A 25,881-nucleotide genomic window follows, 5' to 3' on the forward strand; every position below is an offset into this window, starting at 1 on the left:
CGGACTTTACCCGGCGTCAGAGCGCTTCACAATAGGATTAGAAATGATACATGAAGTGAACATTACAAGTGAGCATGTTACAAAAGCAAACGTTACGTTACATGGGGCAATAGTGACAATTGTGCATGTATAAAGAGCAAACAAAACACAAGAGGTAGCAAACGGTACGTTACAATAGGAACAAGTCGCTGAGCCGCTGTATGTTGATAGGCGCTTCCGGCTGCAGGCTGCCCACCACCGTTTGCGGACTCCCGGCCATATCTGGGGGGGCTCCTGCTGCGTCTCGCCTCGCAGTCTACAGCCGAAGCGCGGCGTTGGGGCAAGAGAGGCTCCGAAGCGATCCTCACACCCATGTCCCACTCGATGAGCACGGACTGCTTCTTTCGACGCGGGGCGGGATCGGAGCTTGCATTTTCGCCAGGGTGGGGGTGGGGGGGAGGGGGTCGCTGCTCACACGCAGCTGGCGGCTCTCTATTTCTGGCATGCCTGCTGCCTCCGGCCGCGTGGCCCTGCACAGCTGCGGGCTCAGGTGGAGGAGGTCTCGGAGGAGGCGAGCGAGGCCTGATTGTGCCATTCACCTCAGAAGCCCGCTTCCCCGGTCTCTTCACGCTCCCCCCGGAGCCCCGGTTGTGCACCTCGATGAAGAGGGGATTGATTAAACACAGCGCCCTGTTGCTCTGGCTGCAATCCAGGTCTGCGTCCTCACAGGGAGAGCCGTCCGGCTGGTGTGAGGAAGGATGCCGCAGAAAGAGAAAAAAAATAAACACACCCACCGCATCACTCACCCTTGTAGATTCTTTCCAAATTCAGGTCGGTAGCTCCTGCCCATTGCACAAACTGCGAGCGCCGTGTCCCCGTTCTGGAAGCTCACCCCGCCGTGCGCCGAGGGCTCCGGAGAGTCAGCGCCGCTGTCCTCGTCGTCTCGGGCTTCCCCCTCCGTCACCGGGTCCACCTGGAAGCGGCTCTGACTGGGCGTGGGTCCCAGGGGCCAGTTGGGCCTGGCGCCTGCGGCCAACAGTTCCTCCTCACCTGGGGCCAGCTTCGTGGAGCCAAAACAGGACGACAAACAATAAGCCACGCCCGCTGGACTTCCGGCCGCGCAGGGATTGGCCGGCCGAAAGAAACAGAAAGCAAAAAAACGCCCACGGAAGAAAACGCACTCCAGCAGCCAATCACCGCGCAGGTCACCCGGCGAGCCTCCCGCAGCCTGAACCAATGGCAGCGAGGCTCTCGGGTGACGTCAGCGGTGGTTCCCTCGGCTTCTCCGCGGCCCCGGGGCTGCGGCGGTGATTTTCACGGGCAAAACGGCTGTGCACAAAAAGCGCTCAGGGGGAAGCACAGCGCTTCGGACTGACTGCGGGAGGGGGCGGGAAAGGGGGAGGAGAGACGCAGAAGACGGCCGGAGCAGGAAGGTGGGTGCCGGCAATGCCGGAACAGATTCGGGGGCGTTCCCGGCTTTTGGCTGACGTATCGTGACGTAGCCAAAAGCCAAAGATTCTCGGGAACGCCCCCGAGTCTGGTCCGGCCATGACGGACGCCTCTCTGTTCCAATGGCTAGCCTCCATTTATGGAGCTAGCCAATGGGACAGGGGGGCGTATTCCAGAGTCACTACTGTAATCAAGAGATTTCTCTGGAGGCGGAGCTTCCAGCTCCGTCCCCCAGCGAAACCTAAAAAGGGACGGAACCTTTGATGTACAACCAATTGTGATCATTTTCCTCTTGAGAATGCGCTTTTATTAACCCTGCAGAATTAATGTACGTGCATATACCTAAAAATGCCGTTAACAAGTGCATATCTTTGGGCTCCTAGAATCTAACCAGTACGAATACATAGGTAATAGTTTTTGGTAAAGTGATTAGGTTTACTCACTGAGTTCATGTACGCCAGTTGATCTACAGTAATCAAAACAAAAACAAACAAACAAAAAATATATATATATATATATATAAAAAAAACACTTATGTCTACTGGTTTTTGGGAGTCGTAGTGCAATTAAACAAAAGAACAGTCATCATGTACAGTTAATTACAGAGCATCTCAAGAGTAGTACGTTCCATCGTACAATCAAATGTTTTACTATAAGAGCAATGTCCTTCGAACAATAGTAATTGTTTGATGAGCAGAGAGAGGTCTGTTAACCTGTGACCTTTCGGAAGCAGAGGTTAACTTGGGGTTTCGTTTAGAGCACAGTAGACCGTAACGAACAGCGTTACCATCATGATTAAACTGTCTAATACTGCCTCTGAATTATTGCAGATCCATTTATGTTTTTGTACAGTGATTGCTGCACGATGAAAATAAATAGGATGTTAGGAAAGGCAGAGCATCCTTATAAATGATAGTTTTTTATACTTGTTTCCTTTTTAAAGCGGTGCCTCCTTTTCCCTGAGGAGTTGCCAGGTGAGGTGAGGCTGTTTCCTCCAAAATTCTAGGTAAGAAAGAGACCCTTACACCCAACGTTTGAGAAAAATAGGTGGTAAAGACATTGTAACTGTTGTAATAGTTTCATTGACTTTTTTGTTTTTGTGTAATGGACACAAATGTGGCGCATATTTCTCCTTTCCTGTTTTACAGATACCTCCAGGTATGAGTTTTGCAGAGGAAGGATTGCACACCCTATAATACAGGTGATTCCGTTGTATTATTCCCAACCACTTCAAGTGTACTAATACTAAATATATTCATTATACTAATATTTTTTTTGTTTCACATGTTGTCGTAGCAAAAAATCTTTTCTGGTGGTTCCTGACGAAGGCACGGGACAAATTGTTGTCCAGTTGTGCCGAAACATGTTGACCACTGCTTAACATTAGTCAGCTATTTGATAAAACTGTCTTTGCACTGTTTTTAGTTTGGGAGACAATAATGAAGATAGGGTCTGTCGCAGTTCAATTTTAATTTCACTTGTCACTAATGCACTACACTTAGTTCCCACACTATCCGCTGCTCTCATCAAGTAGTTCAGATAGTTATCCTCCTTCATAAGCTGAATAAAAGCATCCTCGGGCTCCCCGATCTCTATAGTGACGTTGTAGCCCTTAGGGTCACAAGATTGACTTAAAGAGGAGACCCAGATGATGATGCATGTCACCAAGGTGGTGAGTGATGGGAATCCGGAAATTTCCTGAACATTTCCTATTTTTGAGGCGCCTGAACATTGTGGTGTTCGTTGTCCAGAAGCCAGAGGGTTAGGAACTTCATTATAGATCCCTGGACACTCTAGGTTTGTGAATATTATGAGATTGGGGCAAGGTATCCAGGGGGCTCTGACCCCTCTTTAAGTGGTTTGTGTTTAGGTATTTGGGTGTGTCTGGGTGTGGTCAATAAAGGTTGGCGTATGTGGAGTCAAAGCACTGCTCTAGTTCATACAAGGCCCTCGAAGAAGGTGAAGGCCCTACAGAGGCGAACCGTCAGAGAGCCTGCCAGAAGCCTACTGGTAAGGCTGAAAGAAGAGATACGGCACCACAGAACCATCATCAATACAAAACAGAATGCTCAAGGCAGTTACAACCAGTTACAAAGAAGCGCTAAAGGCAGCAACAGCCAGCTGTGAGAAAGCCCTAGAGGTAGAGATGATCAGGCGCAAAGAAAAGCTAATGGCAGTAAAGACCAGGTATGATGCACAAAGTTGAGAGTGGCGATGAACATGTGCAAGAGACAAAACCGTTACTCACTGCCAAGAAAGAAGATGGTGCCGTACGTCATCAGCCTGGGTGAGACGACCTAGATGTAAGCACATGGTTGATGATTACAGAAAATGCAGGTTCGAGTGAGCAGCAACAGACGAATGGACAGCATATACTCTCAATGTCAGTAAGTTCCTCATACATTCCAATAGACCCGATTCAGGCGGAAGACTATTGATTTTTCAAGCCAAAATTGGCTTTATTTTAGCTGTCTCCTGCCTGAAATTGCATTTTCTACAAAAGAAGTCAATGGGAAATTTTCAATCTCGCGATTTTTTATTTTAAATCTCTCACGTCCCTGTCCTAAAATGTTGCCATGTATGGTCCCTACTCAAGCTATGATGCTGCAGGCTTCCTGAAATCACCGCCGCCATTCAATACCGCAAAAAACAGAATATTGGCGCCAGAGGGACTGCATAGATCAAAAGGTTTGATGACTTCATAGATGCCCTTGAAGAAGCAGATGACAAAAAGATCATCAAATACTTAAAGAACCTTGCAGGTGTTTGTTTGAAAAAAGTGAGAAAGAAAATATTGCAAGCTGACAAAAAATTGTACTGTCAAATCAATGAAATGTTGGTCAAGTTCAATCCACTGCTGAATGTCGACTATGAAAGATACATTTTCAACCAGGGAAGACAGCAAGCTGGTGAAACAATGGATGAGTTTGTTGAAAGACTTGACACCCTCATCTAGCATTACAAATTGAGTGAGTTCAATGACCAAGAAGACATGCATCTCAGAGTCATCGATAGTTGCCTTTCCGATTCATTCAGATGATGCATGCTGAGTGAGACGCTCAGTCTAGAAAAGGTACTCATGGAAGTGTGAGCTGAGTAATATGCAGATCGACAGGTTGCTGATATGGAATCTGGAACAACCCAGAATGAATCAGAGTTGATCATGTAAAGTGAGCAGAAACACATAGTGGGGGTCTAGAAGATAATGTCTCTGAAGAAAAAGAAACTTGTGTTTCCAATGTGGATTATCATTTCTACATAAAGGTATATGTCCCGCCATTAGATAGATATGCAAAGGCTGTGGGAGTGAAAATTATTTCATAATGGGCTGCAAAGCAAAAGACAAACTAAATATGTCACAATGAGAAGAAAAAATGGGCATTAGAAAGTTCCAGAAGCATTCTTGACATGCCCTCAAGGCCAAACAACAACATCAATTGAAGCAGGAAGAGACTACACAGTCGATCGTCATCGATGCCATCTTCCAAAGGCTCTTCAGCATCATTATCAATTAACAGTGCAGATGAATGTGCAATGGTGATGTCGACAGCAGAAAAACATGCACATATAGGAATGACTGCTTGTAAAGAAGAATATACATTGAAGAGAGATTGCCACATGAAACAACCAAACTCCTTTGGCCGATGCCCCAAGATCACGCTAAAGGTGAATGGCTGCCCTACAACTTTCATTAGAGATAGTGTTGCATCGATCAACTTCTTGCCAGCAGAAAAATACATGAACTGTCTCTAGTATCACGTCTAATGCCATTGTGAACAAATGTGTACTCATGGGCTGCTTCTAAGCCGTTGCAAAGTCAAGGGTCATTTGTAGCGAATATGAGGCATAAGAAGACGAAAGTACACGCACCAATTAATTTTCTCCAAGGTACATCGCCAGGTGCATGTACAGTCAGTTTCAGCACTGCTGATGATATGGGACTGATTGCAACTTCACATTAATGAGGACATTCGTCCTGTTGCTCAGCGATATCACTGGATTGCTTTTTATGTACATGAGGCAGTTAAGAAACAACTGGAAACATTATTAAAGCATGACATCATTGAGCACTCTACTGGTCAACGCTATCGGTTTTGACCATACTGGTAGGGCCAAAAAAGGACAATAGAGGTGCCATGTGCATTTGTATTGGTATGCGCCAAGCCAACAAAGCAATCGAGAGAGAAAGACATCCAGGTCCACACATAGCAGACATGATGACTCAGCTGAATGGCGCCGAAGTCTTCTCCAGTCTTGACTTGAACAAAGGATACCGTCAACTAGAGTTGCAAGAGAACTGTAGGTACATTACTATTTAACTCATGCTGGTTTGTTCAGATACAAAACATTAAGTTTTGGTGTGTCCTCGGCTGCAGAACTCTTTCAAGATGACCTTCGCCGCATAATTCAACCTGTCACACATGCTGGTAACTACAGTGAAGCTATATTAATGTTTGGTACCATAGGAAAGAAACATGACAAACCTCTTAAACAAGTGTATTGTTTGCTTCCCAATGCAGGTCTCACGTTGAATGCAGAAAAGTATGAGTTTCACAAAAACGAACTCAACTTCTTTGACCACATTTCCTCGGAAGAAGGAATGACTCCTGACCCTCAAAAAGTACAAGCATTGTCATCAACCTGCCCCCACGCAAGGTTTGACCATGGTCTGATCCTCTTAGGCATGGCCTGCTATTGCTCCTCAAGAGAATGAAACATGCAATTGAAAATACAACAGAAAATGGTTTCTTCTGATCCAAAGTTACACACAGAGATTGCTGTAGATGCAAACCCGGTAGTGTTGGGCGCAATCTTTGCTCAACACAATGGATATCCAAATGCTCAGAGGCTCAATGTGGCCTACGTCAGTCAAACTCTTTCTCAGACTGAACGTGTCTATTCTCAGCCAGAAAAAAAGAGAGCCTGGTTGTGGTGTGGGCTTGTCAACATTTTCATGTGTTTCTGTATGGAAAGCATTTCATTCTTGTAACTGACCACGAGGCAATCCTCACCATTTTCGGAAATCTGAAAGCCAAGATGCATCGAGAGGTAGGGGTTGACATTGCAAGAGTATGAAAATACTATTGTGCATAAGCCGAGGAAGGATCAAATTCCCGCAGATTACTTATTATGAGTGCTGTTACAGCATTACAGTTTAATGTCTAAAGCGGCTGAAGCATACTTGAATTTTATAGAAGAGTTCAGCACCCCTCCAGCTCTATCCATTGAGAAGATACTTGCTGCTACCAAAACAGACAGAAACATGCTCACACTCAAGGATATAATTGCAAAGCAATCCTGGAGAAAACATACTCGTCTGCTCACACATGACGTTGAATATCAAAAGATTCAAGAATATGCAGGAAGTACTTTCTATCACTTAAGAAGATATCATACTAAGAGGTGCAAGAATTGTCATACTTGAGAGCTTGAGACAACAAGTTATTGAACGTTTTACATAAAGGACATTTTGGCAGTGTAGCCACTAAGAGAGCCTTCAAAGACCGAATGTGGTTTCCTCGCCTTGATAAATGAGTTGAGAAGGAACTGAAAGCATGGCATCTGTGTAACTGCTTGTCTCCTAAGACAGCACTGCATCCGCTAAATATGTCTGACCTTCCTAAACAGGCATTGGTTCTTTAAACAATGGCCATCATCTTATGGTAGTTATTGATAAGTACTCACCTTTTACATTAGTGGAGGATTTACTATTGACCACACATGACAAAATCATCAAGAGGCTAGATGATATTTTTACAGCATGGGGTGTTCCCTCCATCATAAAATCTGACAATGGTCCACCCTTCAATAGCATAGAGTTTAAGGACTTTCTTACTTGTTTGAATGTCAAGCATCAGAAAACTACGCCTCTCTTGCCATAGGCAAATGGCATTGTTGAACAATTTATGGGAACCCCCACTACAGGGAAAGCCGTGCAACCTTGCTGTTTCTAAAAGCCATTGAGACAAAGCTGCCACAAAGAACCACAAGCTAAGTACTCAACATTGATGAGGTTCGTTTTGCGGACACTTTTCCGTGTTGCGGACACTTTTCACAAAAGAAAGATGAAGGCCTATGCAGATAATAGCAGATGTGCTATAGACACAGTTTTCGAAGAAGGAAACAAGTCATAGTCAAAGATAAATGGACACGCAAGACTAACGCTCCATTTGATGCTGATCCATTGAAAGTTGTTACAAGTAAAGGACATAGGATGACTGTTCAACATCCTGGAAAGTCCATTACCAAAGACTCGTCCCATTTCAAACATCTGCCTCAATGTTCGTCGGCTCCAGACCTCAGGATTGAACCAAGTGCACTTGAGTGCTCAAGTCAAGCATCTGAGTCTACATCTACGATGCCAGATGACAGTGCAACTCCTTCACCTCATACGACTTGTTCTGGAAGATTAGTGCAAGCACCTCAATGACTCATTAAAGAACTCTAATGTACTGTCGTCCGTGTTCTTTATTTAACAAAGGTGGAGATATTGTGTCATGTGATCATGTACAGTCAAACTCTTGATGTTCTAGGCGGACTCCTTACAAAGTTACATAACAAGTTGAGAGGCATTTGGGTGTATCTGGGTGTGGTCAATAAAGTCTATGATTCAGTATGTTCAGTTAACGGTTGCATGCTGAAGAATACAGACGTGTACTACAGTGCTCCATGTGTGGCATACTCATTTACATGCTCCAGAGCTGTGGTGGATTGTACAGGTGGCTTTTCTTTTTTTTCTTGCTTGTGTTGCCTGTGAGGATGAAGACACCAAAGAGGATGATGTGAGTGTGCTGGATTGATGAGGTGGAGAGGAGATCCCATAATTCAGCAATAAAGTGCTTGTTCTGCCAGGGAAGGACTGTAGAAGAGATGGAATATGGTATTCTGAGTTGTAGAGAGTTGGAGTTGAACATCACTTACTTGTCCATGGTAGAGGACCAGGGAGACTTATGGATGACAGCAAATACTACTCTTTTTGTTATTTGTGAGGTTCAAGAGGTTCAAATGATGGCTGGTGTAGCCTGTGGAAACAAAGACGATCAGGACAATAAGAAGAGATAAGGGCTGCAATACCTGGTGCTTGGAGTACAACACAGTGAGTATTAATGAGCATGAGATGTGATGTGCATGCTGTATTTGAGGGTGTTTAGTATTTAGGGGAATATGTACAAGTTGGTTCAATGTTCTGTGAGCAAGCTATGCGACTGTGTTGTCTTTATCTGGGTGTGATTGTGTGGATTAACAGTATGGGGTGCTGGGTGAGGGACACAATTATATCTTACCTTGTGGATTTAAGTGAAACAGGGGTTCCGGCCCAATGCATTCCTGGCCCTGACAAACCAAAATAGGCAATGCCCTTCTCTGTACATGCCCTTTCCTGGAGATACCTGAGCTGTGGTACAACCTGAGGAGCTGACTGAAGTAAGGTGAAGGCAGAAAGTTATGTCACTTCCAGTGCACATGGATGGAAGGAAATGCAGAGATGTCAATTCCTGTGGAGATGGGTGATTTTTAATAGTGTCCTGTTAATGAGCTAATCAACAGTAAGTTGAGCACGAACCCTCCCACCAGCACAACGAACCCCAGCCAGGCGGCCTCCAACCTCACGAAGTGGATCAACGACTGCGCAGACGAGCTCGCCCCCCTGAGGACCCCGCCCAGCAGACCCGGCAGCAAGAAAGCCCCATGGTTCGCCGACGAACTCAAGAGCTCCAAGAAGAACTGCTGAGCCCTCGAGAGAACCTGGCGCAGAGACCCAACACCGGACAACATGACTGCCCTTAAGCTTGCCACCCGGAAACACCACCAACTCATCCGCGCCACCAAGAAAACTGCATTCAAGGAACGACTGGACAACAACGCATACAACAGCAAAGAACTCTTCAACATCATCAAAGAGCTCTCCAACCCCAACGCCGGAAACAACGACATCACCCCTTCGCAAGACCTCTGCAACTCCCACGCCTCCTACTTCCACAACAAGATCGCGGACATACACAACAGCTTCAGCACTCAACCGACGAGCACCACGACCGAACCACCGCCCCCCACCACCACCCTCCGTGCCTGGACTCCGATCAGCACCGAAGACACCATCCGCACAATGAACTCCATCCACTCTGGATCTCCGACCGACCCCTGCCCCCACCACGTCTTCAACAAGGCCGACGCTATCATCGCACCCCACCTGCGGGACATCATCAACACCTCCTTTGACACCGCTACCTTCCCGGAGAGCTGGAAGCACGCCGAACTCAGCGCTCTACTCAAGAAGCCATCGGCTGACCCCACCGACCTCAAGAACTACCGCCCCATCTCGCTGCTCCCGTTTCCTGCTAAAGTCATTGAGAAGACCGTCAACAAGCAGCTGGCCGCCTTCCTCGAGATGAACGGATCCCTCGACCCCTCGCAGTCTGGCTTCCGGGCCAACCACAGCACCGAGACCGCCCTGATCGCAGTCACAGATGACATCCGAGCGCTGCTCGACAACGGAGAAACAGCGGCCCTCATCCTCCTCGACCTCTCTGTGGCCTTCGACACTGTTTGCCATCGTACCCTAGCACAACGCCTCAGCAACATCGGAGTCCAGGAGAAGGCACTGGAGTGGATCATCTCCTTCCTCACCGGAAGAACACAGAGAGTCCGCCTCCCCCCGTTCAGATCTGAAGCCACCGAAGTCATCTGCGGCGTCCCTCAAGGCTCCTCACTCAGTCCAACCCTCTTCAACATCTACATGAGCCCCCTCGCTGACATCGCACGCCAGCACAACCTCAACATCATCTCCTACGCCGACGACACCCAGCTGATCCTCTCCCTTACCAACGACCCCGCCACCGCCAAAGCCAACCTTCACGAAGGGATGAAAGAGGTAGCCGAATGGATGAAGAACAGCCGCCTGAAACTGAACTCGGACAAGACGGAAGTCCTCATCCTGGGATCCTCACCCTCCGCCTGGGACGACTCCTGGTGGCCCCCGCCCTAGGCAGCGCACCCAAACCAACAGACCACGCACGCAACCTGCACTTCATCCTGGACTCCTCCCTCTCCATGACCAGACAAGTCAACGCCGTCTCCTCGTCATGCTTCAATATCCTGCGCATGCTACGTAAGATCTTCCGGTGGATCCCCACCGACACCAGGAAGATGGTCACCCAGGCCTTCGTCACCAGCCGTCTGGACTACGGCCACACCCTCTATGCCGGAACCACCGCCAAACTCCAGAAGAGACTCCAGCGGATCCAGAACGCCTCAGCACGACTCATCCTGGACATCCCCCGTCGCAGCCACATCTCCGGACACCTGAGAGATCTGCATTGGCTCCCGGTCAACAAGAGAATCACCTTCCGTCTCCTCACCCACGCACACAAAGCCCTACACAGCCAAGGCCCAGGATACCTCAACAGCCGCCTCAACTTCTATGCTCCCAAACGCCAGCTCCGTTCGACCAGCCACGCCCTCGCCGCCGTCCCCCGCATCCGCAGAGCCACCACAGGGGGACGGTCCTTCTCCTACCTCCCCGCCAAGACATGGAACTCCCTCCCCACCCACCTCCGCCTGACCCAGGACCACCTCGCCTTCAGGAAGCAACTCAAGACCTGGTTGTTCGAGCAGTAGCGGATCCCCCCCCCCAGCGCCTTGAGACCCTCTGGGTAAGTAGTGCGCTATATAAATACGATGATTGATTGATTGATTGATAAGTCACATTGCAAGCAAGTCCGTCTGCGCCCAGGGCTAGGAACTCTGGCTCCTGCTCCACCTGAAGCTACACCTCCACTGAGATCTGAGCCCTTGGCCCTGGACTGAGCAACAACTGCTGCTGTACCTCGTCTCAATCTATGATAGGACCTTTTGCCTGCCAGCACTGCTTCTTTGCATGGAACATCAGAGAACCTGCATGCACGTCAACCACTACTGCGCCAACCACAACCAGCCCAGAACATCTCCACAGCCTCCTCTTCAAAGCGCAATCTCTCTGCAAACACTCGTCAAGCACTGGAAAACCATCACCTCCCTTGCCCTGGCTCAACCTTACATCTGTGCCTGACATTGCCTCAGCAAAGCCCGAGGGCTACAAGACACAGAGGCACCCAATTTCATCGCCCCGTACGGCAGTGACTCCAAGCACTGCAGCTTCCTCTGAGACCTCAATTTCATCCTCAATGACCCTGATGACACCAACACCACCAACCTTCTTTAAAGCATTAACACCCTCGGCCTCACACAACTAGTCACCAACCCCACAAACATCACGCGACACACACTCGACCCCATCTTCACAGCCAGCAAAGGAGTCAAGTACAACCACGTCACCAAGCTCACCGGAACTGATAATGCCATCATCTACTTCACCATCACAGGTCTCTCCGGCACCACCACCAAACCGCCCAGCACCTCTCACCGAAGCTGGAGCAAAGTATCACAGAGCCACTGGACCGACGCCCTGAACTCCTTCCACCCATGCACCTCAACCAACCCAGAACAGGCTGTCATGAACTTCTCCACCTGGATCACCAATTGCGCCATCCCAAACTGCCAGCTGGGACACCACGGAAAGGAGAACTACAAAATGCAACTGCAAGCAACTTGAAAGAAGGTGGCATACCAGCAAGGACCCCACAATCCGAGCCTAATTCAAAATGTCATTCAACCAATACCACCATGTCCTGAAAAGGAGTGCCCTTGCCAACAGCATCGAAGCCAGTTCTAACCACACTAAGAACTATTCAAAATCGGCAGAGAGTACTCCATCCCCTCCCACGAAATCTGTGACACCAAACCCAGAACAGGCTGTCATGAACTTCTCCACCTGAATCACCAATTGTGCCCTCCCAAACCGCCAGCTGGGACACAACGGAACTGAGAACTACAAAATACAACTGCAAGCAACTTGAAAAAAGGTGGCAAACCTGCAAGGACCCCACAGTCTGAGCCTAATTCAAAATGTCATTCAACCAATACCACCATCTCCTGAAAAGGACGAAAAGGAGCGCCCTTTCCAACAGCATCAAAGCCAGTTCTAACCACAGTAAAGAACTATTCAAAATCGGCAGAGAGTACTCCATCCCCTCCCAGGAAATCTGTGACACTCTGGCGGACTTCTTCCAGGACAAGATCTCTAGCATCTACAAAAACCTCGAGCCTACACCCACCACCACTGACATCCTCAGCCTCTTCGCTCACACAGATGCAAACCCTGACCACCTGCTAACCACCTGGGAACAGCTATCTACAGAAAACACCACTTCCATCATCAACTTCATCGACTCAGGAGCACTAACGGATCCCTGTTCCCACCCCATTTTCAACCTAGGGTGCAAGTGGATCAGTAACAAACTCACCACCATCTTCAATGTATCCATCGTGACCTTCCCCAATGAATGGAAACATGATGAAGTCAAACACCTTTTCAAGAAACCATCCACGGACCCCAGCGAACCAAGGTCTTGAAAAAGCCATCCCCTAGTCAGGATTCCACACCAACCACAGCACCCAAACTGCATTCATTGCGGCCACCGACGACATCAGAGCCCTCCTTGACTGAGGAGAAATGGCGGGCTCATCCTCCTTGAATACTCATGAGTAATCAAGAGCTTTTGCCTTATTGAAATTGAAGGAGATGCCCTCAAATGGATCGTCTATTTCCTCACCAGAAGAACCCAGAGAATCTGCCTTCCTCTCTTCACCTACAAACACAAGAGTATCCTCGGTGGCATCCCTCAAGACTCATTTCTCAGCCTCACTCTGCTCAACACCCACATGACCCCTCTGGCCAACATTGTCATAAGTCCCAATGTCATCACAGAGTGGGATGGGGTCACTGAAACTGCTGACCCATCCCACTCTGTGAAGAAGTGTCTTTGATTGACACTCGAACCTGGCTGCTTCAGGGCTTAAAACTAAAGTGCCCAGGTGCGAGGCAATCAGTGATGCTACTGATCGTCCCTGAGGGGAGGGCCTCAGGGACCTTTGCTGAGCTGAAGAGTTCACGCCCACAGGAGCTGCGACTTCCTCAGCCCAGCAAAGTTCAGCTCAGGCAGCCAGAGCCTGCGCAATTAGGGCATGTCTGGCTCCTGGCTGCCTGACTGAAATGAGCAGTGTCTGTTGGGCTGACCTTTGTTCAGCCTGACAGACACTGTTTGTCAGGGGCAAAAGGTGAGGGGTGGCCCCTCAGCCCCGATGGACCGGCTGCCGCTGCAAAAGACCATTCTCGCAACCTCGGTTACATCCTGGACAGAAAGCTCACCATGAAAAACCAGTACAAGGCAGTCTCCTCAGCCTGCTTCCTCACTCTTTGCATACTTCTCTGACTTATAACTCAATTGTTTCTTTACGTTAATGCCCCTAAAAGTACTTGTATTGTAATTAATCATATTCAGCATTTATGCAGAACATTATAAGCACAGTTATGACACTGAAAAGCAATGCTAAAGTTCATGCCAGGTAGTGAGCGGTTAGTACAGTGTATGTTACAATGTGCCCTCACTGGGGTGTGTTAGGTGTCAAGTGTGGTAGTCATAGGGGTGGTTCAGTCTTACTACTGCAGAGCTGGCCTGCACATAAGTGTTACACTGATGGGGAAGAGCATTAGTTTGCAATAGTATAGCCAATATCCATTCCTCTTCCTGTAAGCTTTTAGACTGTTGACAAATTAGTAATAATGAGACACTGGGAGCCATCAAATGAAATCCTATGATTCTCCAGGGTGGTGCGAATGGCAGAAGCACACTTAAAGAACAGATTTGTGGTCGTGAGAAGTTGGAAAGAGTTCATACATGCAGATTGGACAAACATGTTTTCTAAGGCTTTCAGGAATTCCTGTTGGTTGAAGAGAATTCAGAAGGCATTCATGGTCTACACAGAAAAGAATGCTCCACCGGTGCCTTAAACAGAATGATATGAATTTCTAAGAGTTTTAAGGTAGTTGGAGAAGATGTCTTGCAGTAAAGATTTGTATCAGGTGTAGTCTATGTAGTGGGAAAGCTGGTGCCTTATAGTAAACTGTCCTTTTGGGAGCTACGAAGGACAAACCAAGATATATGGTGACCTGGACTTAATTACAGCATCCTACATAGGGTAACACATTTCTCTAGGTCCTGGGTTTATAGAATGAGGAAAGGTGAAGTGCATGTGGGAATAGAATAGGGAGATGTCAGAATCAATTAATGTTCTGAGATTTCTAGCCAAGCTGAAAACAATTGGGGCGAACCGAAAATGGATGAGCCATTTGATGTGAGAACGAAAGGCAGTCCATTTACCACAGGTGAGAATCATAGTTCAAGTTGAGTTAACTGTTGCAATGAGGCAGTGGCCTGTGGTTGTTTCAGCTTTAGGAATGGTCTGGGTGACATCGGTCTAGGTTTATCAGATGAGATTACCAAATTGGATATTGTCTGCTAGATAATGAGATGCCAGATACAGCCTTGAATGCTGAAGAATCGAAAGGTGGGAGGTAGAATGTATTTTGTTTCACTTAAAGAGATGAGGAAATCCTTTCACATTAAGTCCTTTGATTTTCGAGTTCCATCACCCTTTGCAGTAAAGTTGACTGGTGGATTATGTCAAATCCTAGAGAGGTCAATAAGTTTTTTGCAATTTTCTCCCCGAGTGTGCTGGGTATGCTCAGACATGAGTCCCAGGCTCTCCACACCACTGGAGTCAAGCTATCCAGGCTGATGAAGGCTGATAGCCAGAAACCGGTCCTTGGATGCTTGATTCCGGTCTGGGAAAGACATGGCTTGGTAGTTCGGACTGGACTGTTCCCATGAGGCACAGGGTCAGAGCTGATTTGCATATAGCCAGTGTCTAACCCAGGGTGGTGTGGAGTGCCATAAAAACGATGGATTTAGGCCCAGATCCTTGTACTGGGGTGAATGTATGACATTGTTCTACATTCTGTCCATCAACTGTGTTTTTTGCAATTTTCACCCCGAATGTGCTGGGTATGCTCAGACGGGAGTCCCAGGCTCTCCACACCAAAGGAGTCAAGCTATCCAGGCTGATGAAGGCTGATAGCCAGAAACCGGTCCTTGGATGCTTGATTGCAGTCTGGGAAAGACATGGCTTGGTAGTTCGGACTGGACTGTTCCCATGATGCACAGGTTCAGAGCTGATTTGCATATAGCCAGTGTCTAACCCAGAGTGGTGTGGAGTGCAAAAAACCGATGGATTTAGGCCCAGATCCTTGTACTGGGGTGAATGTATGACATTGTTCTACATTCTGTCCATCAACTGTGTTTTTTGCAATTTTCACCCCAAGTGTGCTGGGTATGCTCAGACGTGAGTCCCAGGCTCTCCACACCACTGGAGTCAAGCTATCCAGTCTGATGAAGGCTGATAGCCAGAAACTGGTCCTTGGATGCTTGATTCCGGTCTGGGAAAAACATGGCTTGGTGGTTCGGACTGGACTGTTCCCATGAGGCACAGGGTCAGAGCTGATTTGCATATAGCCAGTGTGTAACCCAGGGTGGTGTGGAGTGCAAAAAAAACGATGGATGTAGGCCCAGATCCTTGTACTGGGGTGAATGTATGACATTGTTCTACATTCTGTCCATCAACTGTGTTTTTTGCAATTTTCACCCCGAACATTCTTTCCATCAACTGTGTTTTTTGCAATTTTCACCCCGAGTGTGCTGGGTATGCTCAGACGTGAGTCCCAGGCTCTCCACACCAATGGAGTCAAGCTATCCAGGCTGATGATGGCTGATAGCCAGAAACCGGTCCTTGGATGCTTGATTCCGGTCTGGGAAAGACATGGCTTGGTAGTTAGGACTGGACTGTTCCCAATGGGCACAGGGTCAGAGCTGATTTGCATATAGCCAGTGTCTAACCCAGGGTGGTGTGGAGTGCAAAAAAAATGATGGATTTAGGCCCAGATCCTTGTGCTGGGGTGAATGTATGACATTGTTCTACATTCTGTCCATCAACTGTGTTTTTTGCAATTTTCACCCCGAGTGTGCTGGGTATGCTCAGACGTAAGTCCCAGGCTCTCCACACCACTGGAGTCAAGCTATCCAGGCTGATAAAGGCTGATAGCCAGAAACCGGTCCTTGGATGCTTGATTCCGGTCTGGGAAAGACATGGCTTGGTAGTTCGGACTGGACTGTTCCCATGAGGCACAGGGTCAGAACTGATTTGCATATAGCCAGTGTCTAACCCAGGGTGGTGTGGAGTGCAAAAATAACGATGGATTTAGGCCCAGATCCTTGTACTGGGGTGAATGTATGACATTGTTCTACATTCTGTCCATCAACTGTGTTTTTTGCAATTTTCACCCCGAGTGTGCAGGGTATGCTCAGACGTGAGTCCCAGGCTCTCCACACCACTGGAGTCAAGCTATCCAGGCTGATAGCCAGAAACCGGTCCTTGGATGCTTGATTCCGGTCTGGGAAAGACATGGCTTGGTAGTTCGGACTGGACTGTTCCCATGAGGCACAGGGTCAGAGCTGATTTGCATATAGCCAGTGTCTAACCTAGGGTGGTGTGGAGTGCAAATAAAACGATGGATTTAGGCCCAGATCCTTGTACTGGGGTGAATGTATGACATTGTTCTACATTCTGTCCATCAACTGTGTTTTTTGCAATTTTCACCCCGCGTGTGCTGGGTATGCTCAGACGTGAGTCCCAGGCTCTCCACACCACTGGAGTCAAGCTATCCAGGCTGATGAAGGCTGATAGCCAGGAACCGGTCCTTGGATGCTTGATTCCGGTCTGGGAAAGACATGGCTTGGTAGTTCGGACTGGATTGTTCCCATGAGGCACAGGGTCAGAGCTGATTTGCATATAGTCAGTGTCTAACCCAGGGTGGTGTGGAGTGCAAATAAAACGATGGATTTAGGCCCAGATCCTTGTACTGGGATGAATGTATGACATTGTTCTACATTCTGTCCATCAACTGTGTTTTTTGCAATTTTCACCCCGAGTGTGCTGGGTATGCTCAGACGTGAGTACCAGGCTCTCCACACCACTGGAGTCAAGCTATCCAGGCTGGTGAAGGCTGATAGCCAGAAACCGGTCCTTGGATGCTTGATTCCGGTCTGGGAAAGACATGGCTTGGTAGTTCGGACTGGACTGTTCCCAAGAGGCACAGGGTCAGAGCTTATTTGCATATAGCCAGTGTCTAACCCAGGGTGGTGTGGAGTGCAAAAAAAACGATGGATTTAGGCCTAGATCCTTGTACTGGGGCAGTAGCGTCACTAGGGGGGTGCTGGGGGTGCGGACCGCACCGGGTGACACCATGGAAAGGGGTGACACCATGGTCTGTGTCAACAATAATCTTGGCCGGCAGCTGGGTAAGGTTCGACAGACAGTAATATTGTTTTGCATTTTGGTGTCACTGACTTCGTGACACCATAATGCAAAACAATATTTCTGTCTGTCGATTCTTACCCGGCCACCGGCCAAGATTATTGTCCCAATTAGGCTACGACTTTGGCATCCGGACGTCAATGACGTTCGAAACGTCACTCACGTCGTGACGTGGCTCCCGGACCTGACGTTTTAAAAATCCATTTGCTTCTTTACAAGTGTAAACAGCGCGGGCTGCTAATGCTCTCCAGAAGCCCGGCCTCCTGCCTCATCGTGCCAGGCAACAAGGGCTCCTGTTTCCTGCCCTTGGCAGTCGGAGCACACAGCAGCATATTGTTCTGGGATGCGGAATGCAGAAGCAGAGGAATGGTGTACCTGAGCAGAACTGTGAGCCTATTTTTCAGACTCTTCAGTCTACACTGTATCGAGCGCAGACACTTAACTTGAAAAATCTCCCATTCATTATATTCGTTACAGATAGCAAATCTGGAAAATAGGGAAAGGCAACCATCGCTCCATTTCCAAATAGTGCTGTCTATAGGTCATGCACTAAAAGTGAGACTGTATGAGTTTAGTGTACGCGCGCAATTACACTGTGACGTCCTAAAAGCAGGAGAACATCGGCACTCGAAGCCAGTATCCTAGGGCCTGACTGGCATTTTATCTGGTTAGACATTTCAACAGGGAGCTGAAGGAGGCTGATTCTGAAGGTTGAGGTCCGCTGCCTGTCTCCAGCTACACGAGAGGTTTGGAAGTAAGCACAGTGGGGGGGCCTGAAGACAGTGAGAAAAGAGAAAATGGATGGAAAGAAAGAGTGTAAAAGATTGAGCCTCTTAAGATACTGTCCCTGGACTGTTGGACTCACCCTCCTAATCCATCGTATAAAATTAACAATGTGAACCACTTTTGGTATTAGCTTGTCTGCAGGGCCTGCTTGAGTGTCTTGCACAATGGGACGGGGCGAGTAAGCGTGGATCAGGGTCAAAGGCGTGGGTAAAAAAAGGGGGCTTCTTTACAAGTCGCTTGCGCCACCGGTACGTCACTATCCCATTTTAAAAGTGAGGCACTGGCGGCGCAACGGGCTTGTAAATAAACCCCCAATATTCCATAACTTTTTTTTTGAAACCTCTATTAGAGGTCCGAGTCTGTAACTGGAGGGCCACAGGATTGAATCCTGGTTGAAGCGATAGAGAATATTTAGAGACGTAACACAGGCCCTAGCAGCACCTTCGGGGCTAGTGCAGGAGTCTGGATGCTGCTGCCCACTAGTGCTGGAGTCTGCCCATGCCTGTCTCCACAGTGATGGATGGCTTTCTCCTGCCTCTCCTAACGCTCCAGGGGGAGACATTCAGAGGGCCCCTCCCCCAGCCCTTCCTGCAGTTACCGGTCCTCGAGCCCCAACAGTTTATTTATGCATTTTTATATAGCGCAGACTGTACCCAAACGCTTCAGAGCGCTTCACAATAGGAACTGTAATGATACATGAGGAGAAAATAACAAGTGAACAAATTACAAAAGCAAACGTTAAGTTACATGTGGCAAAAGTGACAATTGTGAGCAAACAAAATATATGAGGTAGCAAACGGTGCAATACAGGAGGAAAATGTGACGTGTGCAGGTTACAAGAGAAAACAAAGTACAATTAGAGGTATAATGCTGCACAATATGGCAGACACTCAAGCACAAGAACAAACGTTACATAGGCAATGGTGGGACTTGTGGAAGTATCTTAAGCAAACAAAATGAGAGAGGTAGCAAACAGTGTGCTACAAGAGAAAAGTGGCGTACTAAACACTCCAAGGCCTCAAAAATCTTACCCGACCCAACACCAAGAAAGGGGAGGATAGATTCCGCCCCTGAGATTCATGCGATGCAGGCAAGAGGAATCATTTCAGGAAAACCAAAGGAAAAAGAAGTCCCTGCAGGCTGAACTCTGGCTAACCGACCTGGGGAAGTGAACCAGGGTTTTGCAGCACCAGGTGCACGCTTGTCTTCCTCTACAGCTGGTAAGTGGCACCCCCATTCTTCCCTTCGCTGTGTTTGAAAGTATGCCCTTTGGTGATTACAACCTGTGCTCCTTGTGTCTGAGCGTGCGATATACCCAGTAAACTGCTTTAGTCTGTAGTTGCTCTATTGTGTGCAAGTGTAACGTACTGCCCACTGACTGTGAGTTGCACCTGGGTGACATGTTTCCATAAGTTACTGTGCGCATCTTTCTGAGTCCGTGCAGACGTAACATGCTATGCCCGGAAACAGTGTAGCCCTGAACCGGCATGTAGGGTTCTTGTGCTTCCAGTAAACATGTCTCTAATTGGGCATGGGTAGACTGGTGCCATGCGTAGAGTGTGTGTCCTGTACTGTCCAGGACATGTGTGTAGCTGCACATGACACGCGGGTGCCATGTGCTTTTTAGTCCCGGTGTAAAGCTGTGTAAGGGTATCTGGTGGGGGGGGGGGCATCATGGATTCATGATGTAAGTCGTGAGGGGGTGACACCATGAGTTACCCGCACTGGGTGACACCGACCCTAGTGACGCCACTGTACTGGGGTGAATGTATGACATTGTTCTACATTCTGTCCATCAACTGTGTTTTTTGCAATAAGGAAGACGGCAGACCCTCGTTCTGGTGTCAGTTAGATTTCGGAAATCCCAGGTTTTGATAATGAGGTGACTCAGTACTGTCTTCCAGATAAAACTTAATTTGATAAACTTTAAATAACAGTAAAAAGGTGCATCTGGCTCTTGATCAGTTTATCACAGAATAGCCCACTGGCAACTGATTTGAAGATAGTGGAGCTGGTAGAGTCGAGGCATGCTTTCTTTAGAAGAGGTTTCATGCAGGACATTATCAGGATACTGGGGAAGGAACAGTAGAGAGAAGAGCTGGGAATGTTCCTTTCTGGTTTGACTGCAGAAGTGTAGAGTGGTTTATCATTTAAGGTATCACAATGGGAATGTTCAGAGGGAACCCCAGAATTGCCACAAGTGGTTACAAGGGTCATACATTCTTCTACAATGAGGGGACTTAAGAGAAAGAGCAGTGGAGTCACAGCAACAACAACAAAACAAGCAGACTCATGAGAGGTCTTAGAGGAAAGGTAAATCTCAAAGGTAGTGGCTTTCGGGACATAGTGCTGTCCTAAGACGTTGCAGGGGACATGAGGGTGTGTCACTACTATAGAGGTCCATACATAGCTCTGAAGGAAATAATTTTGTAAAGCTCTTTGGATGTAAAGCAGGCATGGTTGATGGTATGTGAGCAACAGAACTTCTTTTGTATTGTCTTTCAAACACATTTCTAGTGATCTCCTTTGTAAACTACAATAGGTTGCTTAGCCTCTGGAGTGGTGTAAAGGGTTACTTAGAATCAACATGTTGAACCCTGAGATTAAGAAAAGGTTTATAAAAGATACTAGGGGATCAAAATGAAAGCTGCTCAGTGGAATCATTTCTAGGTCTAAAGGAGTGTTCTTACAGTGTCTCTTAATGTTTCATGGGATTTAGTGGAGCGAGGGGCTGAATGTAGCTGAGTAGTTGATAATGAAGTTGATTACATGACCGTCTCGTCAGAAGATTCTTTAACTAGCTGTGGTAGATAGAGGCTTGGGAGAGCCTTAGATGGACAGTACCGAGTGTCCGCTAACGTGTGTGGTCTGGAATCCAGCTGTACACTAAGGTTAGAAAGAAAGAATCTAGAGTGCATTAGGGCATGTATGTCATTTCAAGTGTTGAGGCCTTCGATAATGCATAGTTTATGAAGCCGCTTTGTCATGTACTGCTGGACTTTCATAAAATAATAATCCATGTTACCTGAAAGACAGGCTTGAGTGCATGAAAACATACCCACAATTAATTAAAGAAATGTGTGCAATAGACATAGTGCCTAGAAAATCTACCCAAATGAAAATGTTAACAGTATAGGCCTTATTGCCACATTTCTACAACTCAATGTTTTGTAACACCGTTCAATCTAACAAGAAAGAGAAGGAGATTTTTCCACTTCACTTCCCTGGTATGCACTTTGTATCCATGTCTCCAGGGGAAGATGACCGTGTAAAGATCCCTCTTGAAAGGTAGTGGAGAGAGGTAGCATTAATTTCTACAGCTTTCATATGCTTCTGCAAAGGTGTTTTGTTTGCACATTTTTGTCCCAAAGCAGGAGCCGAGCACAAGTGACACCCTCCTAGCCCCATAAGACATCCTTAGGGATGTAAGGTACCATTGTAGGGGTGGGGTTAAACTCTTGGACTGGTTGCCGAGGAGAGATGCTGAAGGACTGAATTTCAACTTCTGATCATATCACAGCAGTGTAACCGGGAACAGATACATATGACTTGGCACAATTAAAGCTTAATAAACTGATACAGTCATTCAGATCAGATGGCTGACAACATTTAGACATTTTGAGTAGGGAACAGACTAACAGTTTAGAGATGTGAAATGAAATATGATCAGGGCCTACCTAACATTCACTCTGATTTGCATATTATCAATAGGGTTGTTTATAGTAATTAACCATCATTCTGATACGCGTGACCTATAGACTAATAATGTATACCTACCAACTGAATACAGGAAAATACCAACCATTGTGTAAAAAACCATCATTCTGATACATTTGACTTGAAGGCAAATAATGTATACCAACCAACTGAATACAGGAAAATACCAACCATTGTGTGTGTTTACTAATTCTAGGGTACAAAGGCACAGCTCCATTCTAAATCACCTGCAGATACAAGGTTTGACTCCTAACACTGCTTGTCATATAGAGCATAGCTCACAAAAGGAGTGGGCAACACATGCCATTTCTCCATTTCTCTGAAATGTCCTCTCCATGGTGCATAATTATGTTCCCCTGGCCTAAATGCCCGACTGCAAGTATCTAGTATCCTGGTTTTTGATTTTGGCGAATCTAGCATATACACAGAGGCCCAAGCCTGTACCTTGACATGAGTAAGTCCTGTACCTGTTCCTGTGAACTGGAGAGGCTTACCAAGTGTGCCATCATTGACAGACAGTGGACTATTATCTCTGTCATGGGTTTAGCACTTAAAGCAGTGGTGTCAACGTACTGAGTTTTGTGAATCCCTAGCTGTGACGATATATTTTCTCTGCATTGCTAGAGGTGAGGCCTATTGGCCCGCTAATGTAAAGTTCCAAATCTATATTCTTACCTGCATCCTAGCATCCAAAGTGTATGTTGTGCATATTTTAGCATGTAGCCTGCGTGCCATATGCATTGTGTGTGTGCGAGCTACAGTAATGCAGGCCTGTGGGATCAATCTGTCCTGGCCTTTGGAAGAAGATGGAGGTGAATTTGTTTTCCCATACATTGGAAGTGTAGTGTTGACATTCATAAATACGGAAGTGAGGGAAGAGGTGACAAGGCTCCTTCAAAAATTAAATTAGGTCTTTTGTTGTGCAAAGAGCTTCTGTATTCTTCTTAAACTATCATTTGGTGAATTGTAGGGTTGAAGGGTGAGACTGCAACATTGTGTGCAAGATGAAGAGAACCCTTTAGGTGAAGCCCAGCCTTTTGTCTTTCCCTGATTATACTTTCAGCTGACTAGTTACTGCCAGGTGGAGAAACCTCGCACCTCTTTGTGCCTATGCTGTTGGTGCTCCAGTCTGGAGATAACCCTGCTGTGAGAAGCCTTGTTCTACACTTAAGAATGAGACTGGAAAGAACACCTAAAACACCCCGAATCAGTTCTGAAAGCTGGTGTCTGCCTGACTTTCAGCTTCTATACTTCAGGTTGAATCTGGAGAGCAGCCTGGAAAGAACCTTGAAAGGAAGAACCACTCCAGAACAGTTGTGTAAGCACATCCCCTGTCTGCTTTTGCTGTATAAAAGTGAGATCATACAACCCCCCTTGTGACATTTCTAAGTCCTCTATGGCCAAGGAAGGAGGTAAAGCACACAGAGGGCTGCTGTGAAACCAAAGCTGGTGCCTGCCTGACAGTCAGCTTCCCAGAGTTGAGGAGACATCACCTGAGTCAACCCATTGCAAGAAAAGCTGTATACCTGTTCTGAAGCGCCTAGAAGTCAGCCTGCCTGAAGAGAGAGGAATGTAGCCCACCAACCCTGCAGGAGGAGAGACTGTCAATGAGGAGCGAGATACAGCAGAACCCCAGTGCTGGTTGACCTTCCAGAAAAGGAGGACTCCAGAGAGTGATTTGTATATTTCTGTGCTTGTGTCCATAGTCTCTCTGGAAGCTGTGTCTGGCAGGAACTGTGACAACTATCCCAGAGAATATTAATGTCAAAGCCCAGTCAAACTTTGATCTGAGTTTGAATTGCCCTGTATGTGGCCTTATTGCCCAGAAGAAGATTGGCCTGTGCATGGCATCACTCTCTATGGCCATAATGCCCAGAAAAAAATCTGCCTGTGCATGGGCATACTGCTTAAAGGAAGATTGGCCTGTGCATGACCATGTTGTCTAGAAGGAGATTGGCCTGTGTGGGGGGCTGCCTTACCAGATTAAGATCTGTGAATGCATAGCCACACCAAAAGAAGATGAGCCTGTGCCTGGGTGTATTTCCTGCAAGAACATCAGGTGTGTGTGGCTGCATTGTCCAGAAGACCGGCCTGTGCCTGGCCCTACTGACCAGAGAAAGATCAGCCTGTGCATGGCTTTAATGCCCAGAGAAACATTGGCCTGAGCATGACAATGTTATCCAAAATGACATCAGCATGAACATGGCTCCACTGCCAGGAGATCCGCCAGCGCATGGTTGCACTGCAGGAAGGTGATTGGCCTGTGCTTTGCCACACTAATGCCAGAAACCCTGCCTGTGCTTTGCCTACCTATTCCATACCTTGGGGATTGCAACAGCAGGACCTCTGTCAGGTAGGAGTTTAGAACCAGTGAAAAAAGACCCCAGTCAGAGCTACGTGTGAGCATGTGTCCTCAAGAAACGGGAGGAAGTGGGCATGCTGAGATGAAGCCAGCTGTTTGCCCGAAATGACTATTCCACTGTGGCTATGAGATGAGAAAGCGTGGAGAAATAGCAGATAAGGTGCAGTCCTGCTCAATATCCTCCAGGACACTTAATTGTGTTTGCCTATGTTTGTATGCAATATTCCATTCTAGTGTGCCCATTAAAGTACTTTTCTTTCTTAAACAATAAAAACTGGGTTAGACTTCAGTTATTACCCTGGCCTGTAAATGTTGACTCCTGAGCTTGAGCACATTACCTCCCTAAGAATTTTCTAACTGTTCTCCATTGCTACAACTGAGTGTTAAGTGCTGAAGGGGTTGCTCTTGAACTACAATTGCACAGCTATAGTAGGACGGAGCCCAAGACATCAAAGTCAACTAGCTCAACCCTCACAGTTGAGGCCTAGGAGCCCCTTGGCCTTCCTGAATGAGGTCTGACACATGACAACAGAATGACAATGGAGAATGATTTCAGTAAAGCAAAGCCAGGGTTTAAAGTAGGTCTACAAATGAGTAGGAAGGTCAAAGCAGCAGTGTGGACGAGAGTCATAAAATAATCGCAACCTTTTTTTGTGTGTTATAGCAACATTTAACCCGGAGTTATTGGTAGTGAGTTTCTAGGAATATATCAGGTACTGGAGGATGACCTCATGGAGATTATGGGTAGGGACCTGCCTATTCCATGTTTAAGTACAAAACTATGATGTTCAGGTCTGAATCTGATAGTTGGGTTCTTACTAGCGCCAGGTGAACCAGTAATTCATTGGAAAATGTGGAAAAATATGTTTTTCATATATATATTGGCAATAGGAGGTGATAAATATGGTCCAATAAGGTAACAGGCTATTTTTCTACATCACTCGGGGCAGACGGAAGGAGGGTGTATAATGACCTTCCAGAGGTATCTTTGGATGTTGGTGATGGTCAAGCCTCGATTGTGTATGATATGTCAATACAGATGCTGGATAAGTATTTTACATCCAAAGTTAATATTGTTATTGAACTGTACACATGTCTCTCTTTTACCCAGAGGAAAGATGAAGACATAATGACTTATGTAGTTGCACTGAGAGGTTTTGCCATTTCATGTGTGTTCCTGGATTTGAAAGATTCTTTAATTCACAATCAAATTGAATAATAAAAGAGTCAGGGAGAAATTACTAGAGAAAGATCCAACTTTGGAAGAATCAATTACAATTGCC

This window comes from Lissotriton vulgaris, chromosome 1_1 (assembly GCF_964263255.1).
Source record: "Lissotriton vulgaris chromosome 1_1, aLisVul1.2, whole genome shotgun sequence".
In the NCBI taxonomy this organism is placed as follows: Eukaryota; Metazoa; Chordata; class Amphibia; order Caudata; family Salamandridae; genus Lissotriton; species Lissotriton vulgaris.